Here is an 11,603-nt window from a genome sequence, read left to right as displayed (position 1 = left end):
GTTTGATAGCAATGCATGATTTTCTTTGCTTAACATGGTAGGGAATTTTTAAAAAAATTGTTCCACATTCATGTACTAAACCAACGGTGTATTTATTCAGTGTCCAGACAATCATTGATGTATTAGCAGCTTGATGTGAACCAGTTAAAGATTAAATTGATGATTTCAATTCATGATCATTACAATAAAGATTGTGCATTTGAATTATGGAAGCACACATTTTGGTCAAGTGAGGCTGAGATTTGTTATATTTTCTGAAAATCGGAAAAGCTACCCTTATAGCACAGCAGAAACATCATAAAAGTGAACATAAACCTGGACTGGGAATTCAAAATAGGTATGTTCTTCTCTCTTTGAGGCTATATGGAATCCTTTTATTAGTAGATTACTTATTTATCCTGAAAGAGTATATGATTCATTGTGTACAGAGCCCTGTATTCTGCATCCCTTTGATGACAATTGCATGCACAAGGACAACTACAAAAGACCTTGTAGTTCGTGAGTTTGAAGAAACAGTGCCAGTTGAGCCAAAGTGAACATGTGAGGAAAAGCAAGTCAATGTGCAGAAGAAGAATTAGAATCTTCGGACTGGATAACCATGTGTCTGCCATTATTGGTCCCCTGTAATTTCTTAAAGGAAGCAATGAAATGAAATTGACCATTGTGTGAAAATTTATAAGTGAATACTTTAGTAGAATAAGACATGAAACAGTTGCCTTTGTTAACGGCAATAGTTCAGTTATTTATTTGGTTCATGCAATTAGAACAGGAAGAAGCCAGTTAGACCCTTGAGCATGTTCTGACATTCAATGACAAATGGCTGATTTGTGACAAAAACTCCACTACTGGCGTGTGAGTATCTGAAACTGAGGGGTTACCTTATAAAATCATGTGGGGCATGGATAGGGTGAATAGCTAAGATCTTTATCCTATGGTGGGGGAGTCCAAAACTAGAGGGCATATGTTTCAGGTGAGGGGGAAAGAGTTAAAAAGGACATAAGGGGCTACTTTTTCATGCAGAGGGTGGTGCTTGTCTGGAACGAGCTGCCAGAGGAATTGGTGGAGATGGGTACAATTACACCATTTAAAAGGCATGTGGATGAGAACATGAATAGGAAAGGATTAGAGGGATATGGAGTCCCACCTGCCAGCACCTGGCCCATATCCCTCCAAACCCTTCCTATTCATATACCCATCCAAATGCCCCTTAAATGTTGCAATTGTACCAGCCTCCACCACATCCTCTGGCAGCTCATTCCATACACGTACCACCCTCTGCATGAAAAAGTAGCCCCTCTCGCCCTAAACCAAAGCCCTCTAGTTCTGGACTCCCCGACCCCAGGGAAAAGACTTTGTCTATTTATCCTATCCATGCCCCTCATAATTTTGTAAACCTCTATAAGGTCACCGTCAGCCTCCGATGCTCCAGGGAAAACAGCCCCAGCCTGTTCAGCCTCTCCCTGTAGCTCAGACCCTCCAACCCTGGCAACATCCTTGTAAATCTTTTCTGAACCTTTTCAAGTTTCACAACATCTTTCCGATAGGAAGGAGACCAGAATTGCACGCAATATTCCAACAGTGGCCTAACCAATGTCCTGTACAGCTGCAACATGACCTCCCAATTCCTGTACTCAATACGCTGACAAATAAACGAAAGCATACCAAACACCACCTTCACTATGCTATCTACCTGTGACTCCACTTTCAAGGAGCTATGAACCTGCACTCCAAGCTCTCTTTGTTCAGCAACACACCCTAGGACCTTACCATTAAGTGTATAAGTCCTGATAAGATTTGCTTTCCCAAAATGCAGCACCTCGCATTTATCTGAATTAAACTCCATCTGTCACTTCTCAGCCCATTGGCCCGTCTGGTCCAGATCCTGTTGTAATCTGAGGTAACCCTCTTCGCTGTCTACTACACCTCCAATTTTGGTGTCAACTGCAAACTTACTAACTGTACCTCTTATGCTCGTGTCCAAGTCATCCATGTAAATGACAAAAAGTAGAGGGCCCAGCACTGATCCTTGTGGCACTCCACTGGTCACAGGCCTTCAGTCTGAAAAACAACCCTCCACCACCACCCTCTGTCTTCTACCTTTGAGCCAGTTCTGTATCCAAATGGCTAGTTGTCCCTGTATTCCATGAGATCTAACCTCGCTAATCAGTCTCCCATGGGGAACCTTGTCGAACGCCTGACTGAAGTCCATATAGATCACATCTACTGCTCTGCCCTCATCAATCTTCTTTGTTACTTCTTCAAAAAACTCAATCAAGTTTGTGAGACATGATTTCCCATGCACAAAGCCATGTTGACTATCCCGAATCGGTCCTTGCCTTTCCAAATACATGTCCATCCTGTCTGTCAGGATTCCCTCCAACAACTTGCCCACCACCGAGGTCAGGCACACTGGTCTATAGTTCCCTGGCTTGACCTTACCACCCTTCATAAACCGCAACACCATGTTTGCCAACCTCCAGTCTTCCGGCACCTCACCTGTGATTATCGATGATACAAATATCTCAGCAAGATGCCCAGCAAATCACTTCTCTCGGTTCCCACACAGTTGTCGGGACACCTGATCAGGTCCTGGGGATTTATCCACCTTTAACCGTTTCAAGACATCTAGCACTTCCTTCTCTGTAATCTGGACATTTTGCAAGATGTCACCATCTATTTCCCTACAGTCTATATCTTCCATATCCTTTTCCACAGTAAATACTGATGCCAAATATTCATTTAGTATCTCCCCCATTTTCTGTAGCTCCACACAAAGGCCACCTTGCTGACCTTTGAGGGGCCCTATTCTCTCCCTAGTTACCCTTTTGTCCTTAATGTATTTGTAAATCCCCTTTGGATTCTCCTTAATTCTATTTGCCAAAGCTATCTCATTTAACTGTCATAATCTGATCATTTAGCTCACCTAAAACTGTGATGATTAGTATCCTGGAAAACAAACAGACAATGTATTAAGAACACAACTGTCAACACTTGGAACATACTCTTCAACAGACTCATCATTCCTCGCTACATCAGAACTATCAGTTCCACAGCATGGTCTGGGTCACAATCTGATCAGTCCTCTATGGGATCAGTATCAATTTAGAAAAGAGAATGGTAGTTTATGCCTCCAGTATTTCTATAAGTCCGTTGCTTTTAATGATTGTAAAAATAAAGCATACAATTATTAACTCAGTAAATTAATGAAAAGCAAGATGAAACATGATGGGGTATTTTGGCCTTCACTAATATTTTAATTTTAATCACTTGATGTTCCTCCATTTTCCTCAAGCGTTTGACTAATTCATCTTAAACACTATGGTTGACTAAGCTCCAAAGACCATTCATAGTGAAGCATTTCATACTATAATAATTTGTTTTATGAAAAATCTCTTCTATCCTTCTGACTCGAAACATAAATTTATGCAGTCTTATTACTGATTAGAAAGTCTTAAACATAGGCTACACAGAGAAGGTTAGGGAGGATTTAATTGAACAGCTCAAAGTGTGGAAGGATTAAAAGTTGCATTGGGAATGCTTTCTTTCCTTTGTTAGATAGGTGAACCAGTAATAACATAACAGAAACTTGGGATTAATGTTGGAAACATAAAAGAAGAGGCTAAACAGCTTTTCCAAGCAGCAAATTATTAGTGCATAGAATGCATAACTACAAGTGTCTCCTAAAAACAAGTCAGCACAGAAGGGAGAATTAGATAAATTCTTCAAGAGGAAATATATTCAAATATATAGATTAAGAACAGAGAAAAGCATTGAAGTGTCTCTGTTGTGGATCTAACAAGAAGGGGTTTACTGCTGAAATAGCTATCATTCTTTGTCACATAGCCTGTATTACAGCATTCTGTATTCTCTCACATTAAATTAATCACAACTGAACTGGGGTCATTGTATTTCTGAAAGTTGAATATCGTGATGTACAGAAGTTGCTAATTATGTTGTCATAATGTGGTGTGGACATACCTAAGTAAATGAAGTGTTTAACTCAATGGGCTTTTTAATGTTCCTATGTGAATAAAGTCCTTAAATTGATAAGTCTTTATTTTGCAGTGTAATTTAAGAATGACTTTTCTAATCTCTTTAGGGTATTTGAGCTGCTTTTGTAGAGTGATTAAAGAGTCAAGGTTACAATTTTACCAAATATAACTCAACTGATTCACAATCTCTATATCACATTTCCTATGCAATCCATCACTGTCATCAAATGTTGTATTATATAGCAGCTGGTACCACATAGTCTCAAGCATCACTAGATTACATAAATAATATATATATGGGATGTCTATCTATTCAAAGATATAATTTTGCTGTATTCCAAATGTACCTAGTGGTATCTTAAATGAGTCTAAGGTTTTCAACTTCACCATCCTACGCTAAGACCATTTACGTGATTCATCAGTCTTGTGTGAAGTGGTTATTTGAAGCATTTTCTGTAAATTGTCCTTTCAACCTAAGCTTTATATTTAGACACAACAAAGACACACCAAACCCAGCTGTCTTCCTCTATAACATGTGAGGACTGGTGCCAAACTTTGGAAAGCTGCAAAACAATAATCTGATATGATCATTTTGTAAGATCAGATCTTTCAGCTAATGGCCCAGACTCCACCATCACTATCACCTTGAAATGGCCTTTTCTCCCAGCAGGACAAACCCAGCAGAGGTGCTGGACAACTGAATTCAATTTGGAGGGATTGGCCCTTTTGAGATCTCAACACTGACTTTAGACCCAATGAATTCTCATAGCATTGTACCAATTATGGCAATCTGCTGATTACAAACTCCACAAGCAGTGGGCCTCAGTTCTGTGGTGGCATTCTTGCCTCTGAGACAGAAACTAAAGACCAAGTGCCACTTTAGGGAATCTGGTCAGTGGAGAATAGATTTCTGGCCTCTGAACACTGGTTTGATGAACAGTAGACATGTAGCAAACCTCTATTGCAGTTAGTCACTTCTTCTGGTAGAAAATGGTAAGTAAGATTCACGAGTTGTCCACAAAATAAAGACCATTGCTATAGAAGTTTTTTTATTTCAAAAATATATGTTATTCATAAAATTTATTCAAATATATAGGACAACCTCAATTATATGAATGAGACAGGCGAAGGGTGTTTTGTTCGGATTACTAATTGTTCGGATGACGTTTTTAGGGGGCTTGAGATCTTGTTCGGATAATCCGAAATTCGGATAATTGACATTCAGATACAGAGGTTGTTTTATATCTATATATTTTCTACTGAAGTTTATGAGAAAACAAACAAACATTGATGTTTGACTCTGTCCAACAAACAAACCAAAGGCATTTCTCACTTGTACAAGACTACACTTGTATATAATTGAGGTACCAGGATTACTGAACATACCCCAATTTAACTTAGGCAGAAAGATCTTAGTGGTATTTCCCCACTGCACCTTGGCAGCAGTTGCCCCAAGCTTTACTGCAGTCCTCAGCTCGTGGTCCTGGACCCTGGGATGTACAGAAATAACCCAGAACACTATCTGCTCAGTGCAAGAACAACAAGGTAATGGATTGACTAGAGTTGCTGTGCACGAAAGAGAATAACATAGTGTTTGTGTCAATGTGCTTCAAATGAACAGCCAGCATTTTGAAGACCACATTTTTGTAAACCATGCACATACGAGGATTCTGGGTAATCCAAGATGGAGGCTGGGAAAAATTTCTAGCTGTAAGAGCTGCTCCTTTTTTTTGAGGTATTTTAGGTGTTGAAGGTGATTTCCTCGAATTCCTGGAGCAGCAATTACGTTTTATATGCTGTTGCATTGTTTTGGAACTTTGGGGAAAAAAAAGTCAAAACAACAGCGGTTTTAAAAGGGAGAATAACACACAAAGGAAGGACGTGGTGAGGACAGTGCAGGACAGAGAGAGAGAGAGAGAGAGAGAGAGAGAGAGAGAGAGAACCTGCACAGTTACCGCCTTTGCTGTTTGAATTCGTGTATTGCTGGACATCGGAGTGCACCTGGGAAAATTAACAAACAGCGAAATTCACAACTAATCTTGGAGGAACTGAACAAACAATGAAATTCACAACTAATCTTGGAGGAACTGTTGGGCGAAGTTCACAGCACAGAATCAGATAAGTTAATTGTAGTTTTAAGTCTGTCCAAGAGAAAGGCTGCAGTAGTGAATGTAGTGGATTCTTTCTTGATTATATGTTTTTGGAGATAAGTCTCTTGATTAAACTTAAAATATAATCCATAGCTATTAATTTAACCTGGGGCAGTGTTTGTAGAGGAATAAGACGGTGTTATTTTCTGGGTTTGTAGATTGTGAAGGAGCAAAAATAGCCTTTGCAGTGATATGTACTTCTTGTCAGATGTGGGAGTTTAAAGAGAGTTTAAGGGTTACTGCGGATTATAGCTGCCATAAATGCTGTTGGATGCGAATCTTATCAGATCGAGTGGATCGGTTGGAGAGACAGATAGAAACGATGAGGAATTTGTAACAGCAACAGTATGTGATGGATGGCAGATATAGGAAGGGGGGAAAGTCTCAGATACAGTCACATAGATGGGTTAACTCCAGGAAGAGTGAGAGAGGTAGGAAGCTAGTGCAGGAGTCTTTTGTGGATAGACCCATTTCAAACAGGTATGCTGTTTTGGAAAATGTAGGGGGTGATGGATTCTCAGGGGAATGTAGCACAAACAGCCAAGTTTCTGGTGTTGAGACTGGCTCTAGGTACGTCGGCTTCCAAGAGATCAATTGTGTTAGGGGGTTCTGTAGTCAGAGGTACAGACAGACATTTCTGTGGCCATTAGAGAAAAAGCAGAATGGTGTATTGTTTCCCTGTTGCCAGGATCAAGGATGTCTCAGAGAGGGTGCAGAATGTTCTCACGGGGGAGCAGGAGGTCATTGTCCACACTGGAACCAACGACAGTGGAAGGAAAAAGGTTGAGACTCTGAAGGTAGATTACAGAGAGTTAGGCAGAAATTTTAAAAGGAGGTCCTCAAGGGTAGTAATGTCTAGATTACTCCCAGTGCTACGAGCTAGTGAGGGCAGGAATAGGAGGATAGAGCAGATGAATACATGGCTGAGGAGCTGTTGTATGGGAAAGGATTCACATTCTTGGATCATTGGAATCTCTTTTGGGGTAGAAGTGACCTGTACACGAAGGACGGATTGCACCTAAATTGGAAGGGGACTAATATACTGGCAGGGAAATTTGCTAGAACTGCTTGGGAGGATTTAAACTAGTAAGGCGGGGGGGACCCAGGGAGATAGTGAGAACATAGAACATAGAACATAGAAGAATACAGCGCAGTACAGGCCCTTCGGCCCTCGATGTTGCGCCGATCAAAGCCCACCTAACCTACACTAACCCACTATCCTCCATATACCTATACAATGCCCGCTTAAATACCCATAAAGAGGGAGAGTCCACTACTGCTACTGGCAGGGCATTCCATGAACTTACGACTCGCTGAGTGAAGAACCTACCCCTAACATCAGTCCTATATCTACCCCCCCTTAATTTAAAGCTATGCCCCCTTGTAATAGCTGACTCCATACGTGGAAAAAGGTTCTCACTGTCAACCCTATCTAACCCTCTAATCATCTTGTACACCTCTATCAAGTCACCCCTAAACCTTCTTTTCTCCAATGAAAACAACCCCAAGTGCCTCAGCCTTTCCTCATAGATCTTCCTACCATACCAGGCAACATCCTGGTAAACTTCCTCTGCACCCGTTCCAGTGCCGCCACATCCTTCCTATAGTATGGTGACCAAAACTGCACACAATATTCCAGATGCGGCCGCACCAGAGTCTTATACAACTGCAGCATGACCTCAGGACTCCGGAACTCAATTCCTCTACCAATAAAAGTCAGTACGCCATATACCTTCTTCACTGCACTATTTACCTGGGTGGCAACTTTCAGAGATCTGTGTACATGGACACCAAGATCCCTCTGCTCTTCCACACTACCAAGTATCCGACCATTAGCCTAGTACCCCATCTTTTTATTACTCTTACCAAAGTGAATCACCTCACACTTAGCTACATTGAACTCCATTTGCCACCTTTCTGCCCAGCTCTGCAGCTTCTCTATATTCCGCTGTAACCTGCCACATCCTTCCTCACTGTCTACAACTCCTCCGACTTTCGTATCATCCGCAAACTTGCTCACCCAACCTTCTAACCCTTCCTCCAGGTCATTTATAAAAATGACAAACAGCAATGGTCCCAAAACAGATCCTTGCGGAACACCGCTAGTGATGGCACTCCAAGATGAACCTTTGCCATCAACTACTACCCTCTGTCTTCTTCCAGCCAGCCAATTCCTAATCCAAACCTCCAACTCACCCTCAATGCCATATCTCTGTATTTTCTGCAGTAGCCTACCATGGGGGACCTTATCAAACGCCTTACTAAAATCCATATATACCACATCTACCGCTTTCCCCTCATCTACCTCCTTAGTCACCTTCTCAAAGAATTCAATAAGGTTTGTGAGGCACGACCTGCCCTTCACAAAACCATGCTGACTATCCCTGATCACATTATTCTTATCCAGATGTGCATAAATCCTATCCCTTACAATTCTCTCTAAGACTTTGCCCACAACAGAAGTGAGACTCACTGGCCTATAGTTACTAGGATTATCCCTACTCCCCTTCTTGAACAAGGGAACCACGTTTGCTAGCCTCCAGTCCTCTGGCACTACTCCTGTAGACAAAGAGGACATAAAAATCAAGGCCAATGGCTCTGCAATCTCCTCCCTTGCTTCCCAGAGAATCCTAGGATAAATACCATCAGGCCCAGGGACTTATCTATTTTCACCCTTGCCAGAATTTCCAACACCTCTTCTCTACATATCTCAAAGCCATCCATTCTACTTATTCGTGCCTCAGTATTCATATCGACAACAATGTCCTGTTCCTGAGTGAATACTGACGAAAAGTATTCATTCAGTGCCTCCCCAATCTCTTCAGCCTCCACACGCAACTTCCCATTACTATCCTTGATTGGACCTATTCCTACCCTAGTCATTCTTTTATTCCTAATGAGGAAAGAGATCGATCTGAGATGAGTACAGCTGAGAACAGAAGTGAGTCAAACAGTCAGGGCAGGCAGGGACAAGGTAGGACTAATAAATTGAACTGCATTTATTTTAATGCAAGGGGCCTAACAGGGAAGGCAGATGAACTCAGGGCATGGTTAGGAACATGGGACTGGGATATCATAGCAATTACAGAAACATGGCTCAGAGATGGGCAGGACTGGCAGCTTAATGTTCCAGGATACAAATACTACTGGAAGGATAGAAAGGGAGGCAAGAGAGGAGGGGGAGTGGTATTTTTGATAAGGGATAGCATTACAGCTGTGCTGAGAGAGGATATTTCTGGAAATACATCAGGGAAGTGATTTGGGTGGAACTGAGAAATAAGAAAGGGATGATCGCCTTATTGGGATTATATTATAGACCCCCTAATAGTCAGAGGGAAATTGAGAAACAAACTTGGAAGGAGATCTCAGCTATCTGTAAGAATAATAGGGTAGTTATGGTAGGGGATTTTAACTTTCCAAACATCGACTGAGACTGCCATAGTGTTAAAGGTTTAGAAGGAGAGGAATTTCTTAAATGTGTACAAGACAGTTTTCTGATTCAGTATGTGGATGTACCTACTAGAGAAGGTGCAAAACTTGACCTACTCTTAGGAAATAAGGCAGGGCACGTGACTGAGGTGTCAGTGAGGGAGCACTTTGGGGCCAGCGACCATAATTCTATTTGTTTTAAAATAGTGATAGAAAAGGATAGACCAGATCTAAAAGTTGAAGTTCCAAATTGGAGAAAGGCCAATTTTGACAGTATCAGGCAAGAACTTTTGAAAGCTGATTGGAGGCAGATGTTCGCAGGTAAAGGGACGGCTGGAAAATGGGAAGCCTTCAGAAATGAGATAACAAGAATCCAGAGAAAGTATATTCCTGTCAGGGTGAAAGGGAAGACTAGTAGGTGTAAGGAATGCTGGAAGACTAAAGAAATTGAGGGTTTGGTTAAGAAAACGAAGGAAGCATATGTCAGGTATAGACAGGATAGATCGAGTGAATCCTTAGAAGAGTATAAAGGAAGTAGGAGTATACTTAGAGGGAAATGAGGAGGGCAAAACGGGGACATGAGATAGCTTTGGCAAATAGAATTAAGGAGAATCTAAAGGGGTTTTACAAATATATTAAAGGCAAAAGGGTAACTAGGGGGAGAATAGGGCCCCTCAAAGATCAGCAAGGTGGCCTTTGTGTGGAGCCACAGAAAATGGGGGAAATACTAAATGAGTATTTTGCATCAGTATTTACTGTGGAAAAGGATATGGAAGATATAGACTGTAGGGAAATAGATGGTGACACCTTGCAAAATGTCCAGATTACAGAGGAGGAAGTGCTGGATGCCTTGAAACGGTTAAAGGTGGATAAATTCCCAGGACCTGATCAGGTGTACCCAAGAACTCTGTGGGAAGCTAGAGAAGTGATTGCTGGGCCTCTTGCTGAGATTCTTGTATCATCGATAGTCACAGGAAGACTGGAGGTTGGCAAACATGGTGCCATTGTTTAAGAAGGGCGGTAAAGACAAGCCAGGGAACTATAGACCAGTGAGCCTGACCTCAGTGGTGGTCAAGTTGTTGGAGCGAATCCTGAGGGACAGGATGTACATGTCTTTGGAAAGGCAAGGACTGATTCGGGAGAGTCAACATGGCTTTGTGCATGGGAAATCATGTCTCACAAACTTGATTTTTTGAAGAAGTAACAAAGAAGATTGATGAGGGCAGAGCAGCAGATGTGATCTATATGGACTTCAGTAAGGCGTTCGCCAAGGTTCCCCATGGGAGACTGATTAGCAAGGTTAGATCTCATGGAATACAGGGAGAACTAGCCATTTGGATACAGAACTGACTCAAAGGTAGAAGACAGAGGGTGGTGGTGGAGGGTTGTTTTTCAGACTGGAGGCCTGTGACCAATAGAGTGCCACAAGGATCAGTGCTGGGTCCTCTACTTTTTGTCATTTACATAAATGATTTGGATGCGAGCATAAGAGGTACAGTTAGTAAGTTTGCAGATGACACCAAAATTGGAGGTGTAGTGGACAGCGAAGAGGGTTACCTCAGATTACAACAGGATCTTGACCAGATGGGCCAATGGGCTGAGAAGTGGCAGATGGAGTTTAATTCAGATAAATGTGAGGTGCTGCATTTTGGGAAAACAAATCTTAGCAGGACTTATATACTTAATGGTAAGGTCCTAGTGAGTGTTGATGAAGAAAATGACTTTGGCGTGCAGGTTCATAGCTCCTTGAAAGTAGAGTTGCAGGTAGATAGGATTGTGAAGAAGGCGTTTGGTATGCTTTCGTTTATTGGTCAGAGTATTGAGTACAGGAGTTGGGAGGTCATGGTGCAGCTGTACAGGATGTTTGGTTAGGCCACTGTTGTAATATTGCATGCAATTCTGGTCTCCTTCCTATCAGAAAGATGTTGTGAAACTTGAAAGGGTTCAGAAAAGATTTACAAGAATGTTGCCGGGTTGGAGGATCTGAGCTACAGGGAGAGGCTGAACAGTTTGGGGCTGTTTTCTCTGGCGC

General features: G+C 41.8%; 1 protein-coding gene across 1 annotated transcript in view; it reads left to right on the top strand.

The window, feature by feature from the left end:
- Window positions 1-11,603, top strand: part of drd3 (dopamine receptor D3) — a 69,876-nt gene that overhangs the window by 37,306 nt on the left and 20,967 nt on the right. The gene's annotated exons all lie outside the window — the stretch shown is intronic.

This window comes from Chiloscyllium punctatum, chromosome 15, assembly GCF_047496795.1.
Source record: "Chiloscyllium punctatum isolate Juve2018m chromosome 15, sChiPun1.3, whole genome shotgun sequence".
Classification (NCBI taxonomy): Eukaryota; Metazoa; Chordata; class Chondrichthyes; order Orectolobiformes; family Hemiscylliidae; genus Chiloscyllium; species Chiloscyllium punctatum.
This window is presented reverse-complemented; position numbering and strand designations above follow the sequence as displayed.